The sequence below is a fragment of the Uranotaenia lowii genome, chromosome 3 (assembly GCF_029784155.1).
Source record: "Uranotaenia lowii strain MFRU-FL chromosome 3, ASM2978415v1, whole genome shotgun sequence".
NCBI lineage: Eukaryota > Metazoa > Arthropoda > Insecta > Diptera > Culicidae > Uranotaenia > Uranotaenia lowii.
In genome coordinates, this window is record NC_073693.1 from 190473298 (window position 1) to 190476427 (window position 3130).

Consider the following 3130-nt stretch of genomic DNA (forward strand, 5'->3'; position numbering starts at 1 on the left):
TTCTCTCTCTCTCTCTTCTCTCTTCTCTCTTCTCTCTCTCTCTCTTCTCTCTTCTCTCTTCTCTCTTCTCTCTTCTCTCTTCTCTCTTCTCTCTTCTCTCTTCTCTTTTCCCCCATCTCTCTTCTCTCTTTCATTTCTTGCTTCTGGTCCTCCAATCCTTTTACACCCCTCCATATCTTTTTCTCATCCTTATCAGTGTTTTTGCTACTCAAAATTTCACACATAAAGGAATCCTAAGCACTTTCGTCCATCAAAATTTGTTTGGTCTTGTGAAGATTCAAATGTCAATTCGGCAGTTGATGTACCCGGCAAGAAAAACATATAAACGTGCGCCGTGATTGAACAATTCGATCATATTTTGTGTCACTTTTGCCAATCCATGCTCCATCTATTTCGGTAACATACAGTTGTATGTACTACACATTGTTTTCTGCAGATTTTTGGTTTCCGATTCAACATTTTGTACCATTCAACCGTACACGGAGGTATATTTTCCATATGTTATGTTTTAGCTTATATGTATGTATATCGGACTTTTTCGTGCAGCACGCGGATCGTGAAGCAGAACATGTTTCGTTCCTTGCCCCAGCGATGCTTCGCTCTGCCGTCAGAATAAGGTAGATATTCGCGGAATGAGGAATGACCGTGTGCATGATGTATCAGTGGGATGTTCCTACTTTATACATACATATGTTTGTAGTCAGATATATATGATTGGAAGGAAATGTACACGTGCTGATTCATGTGCCACATATTTTTGAGTGCTGTTTGCTGCTGATGAAAAAAAAGTTAATGTTGGTCGTTTTGCACTTGGAGAGGTGATAAGAAATAACGGGATAGCAAACAGTTTTTTATGCTACTCAGTCGCTTTAAATAGGATTGTGATATTTTGAATGGCTCTGAGAAATACCTCAACGTAAATCAGCAGGTTTTTGAACTCACTCGAATGAAATTACTGCCTAAATTCAACTCATTGTGTTTAGATCGTGTGTGCAAACGGTGTAAATTTTAACTGTAAGCTCTAACGTTAGCCAGGAATGCAAACAGAAGGTAGGTGTTCGAGTTCTTTGGCTCGTTCGGGATAACGACAAATTGTTGCGTGCCTTTTGGTTGTTGTTTGAGCAATGGGCTCCGACTTTCTGTATCATATATCCAGGACTGCGGTAGCATTTATTAACTTGATACCATGGCTGAACAGAACACGGTAATGGGTCCGTTGCTTTCTGCAGCACTTCAACTCGTACATGGTATCATTAGATAGCTATTTTGTAAACTTATTAAAAAGATTTACTTGATTTGCTGTGGTGGAGGTTTCAAAAATGTAAAATTTACAATTACAAACACGCGTTGTTAAGGCAAACACAACATAACGATAACAATGTTGCATTAATGCAACACTGTCATACATAACGATATATAATCAAATGTAGGGGAGAATGAGGATACTTGATCTCTGGGGATACTTGATTCCTTCGCTACATCTCGAAACAGGAATGTCTTACAAATATCAAATGTTCCAGAAAAATTTGCCAAACTAAACAAAACAACAGCGCTATTATCTTAACAAATTTTAGGAATTTTTAATTTCGAGTTATTGAGCTTTGTTTGAAAAATTTAACAAAATGTGATTTGAAGATATTTTTTTATCACTTTAAAATGTTTCTCACTTAAAAAAATATTATTACAATATTTATTCCATATGCCAATCATTAGAGTATAATATGAACCTCATAATGTCATATTTTCAAAGCAATAGTAAACTCTCACTGTGAAAGGAGAACTAATATGGCAAGAAATAGTCAAGGGACCTTTTATCTTCGGATTTTATTAGATAGGGTCAAGGCACCCTGAATAAGGATTCAAGTCTCCTTTAGTTAAGGATCAAGTCTCCTGTAACTTTAAAAATATCACTTTTTTTTTTAGTCCCACGAAAATGTTTCTAGCTCATCTACGAGTTCATATATCGTTCTAGATTTTGGAGCATTATAACTTGAAATTATACGCTGTCAAAAAATGCAAAAGATGGCAAGTTGCTAAATTTTCCCAAAAAGATATAATGAAAATAAAAAAAGGGATCAAGTATCCTCATCCTCCCCTACTAATCAGGGTTTTGAAATACAAACAATCTATTTTTTTTTTCAATTATTTTATTCATAGCTAATCATGGTCAATGAGAACGTTTTATCCAACCTAGAATGTGTTTTATTTTTTTCCTTACGCTAACATTAGGCTAACATTTTATACAAAGATAGACAAACAAATTGTAGCTTAATTATTTCTTATCAATAAAAACGAGAAAATAAAACTCTCGCTACTATAAAATAGTATTTTGAAGTGTTTGTGGCTTGAGACTATGTATGTTGATATACGAAGAGGTGAATGAAATTTGATTGGCAAAAAATTCTTTAGTTGGATTTGCATGAAATTTGCATTTGCATTTGAACAACATTTTTCTGACACACCCATTATAGCATGAATCTGGTCATATTGAAAACAGTGATGTTCGGTAGCTTCTACCACCTAAGTGAACAAGATAGATTTCTTAAGGTCGTAATTCTTTATTTTGTGCAGGAATCTAGGTAAAGTATGTCGATTGAAAACGACAAATATTTTTTTCCCTGAATTTATGCGTCACCACTAACATTTACTCAATTTCAATCATGGGTTATGATAATGATGTACCAATGTATAATTTAGATAAAACAAGACAAAAATGTTCATACTGTTACAAAAGTTAGAATTATAGATAGCTGTACGATCAGTTTGAAAATGATAACAAAAAACGGTGGCTCCAGAGAGTTAATGATATGCACTTTTATTAACTGGTGTTATGTTGCTACCAAAATAATAAAGGTACTGAGAAAGATTCATCCGCAAATATTTCATCCAAAACTACACCCGAATGGTTCATAACGTTCAAGGTCAGTTAATCGAAAGAGCTAGCTCGAGTGATTGGCCAATGTAGCTCATGCATATCATCACACAGATTCTTTTGTCATTCAGAAATTTATTTGTTTCCAAGACAAGAAAGCATTTTCCGTAAAGAGCTTTTACTATGGAAATTGTTCGACAATCCTTTCCAAGTGCCGGAAAGCAGTGAACATTCCCCAGCCAACAAGTATAGATTTCC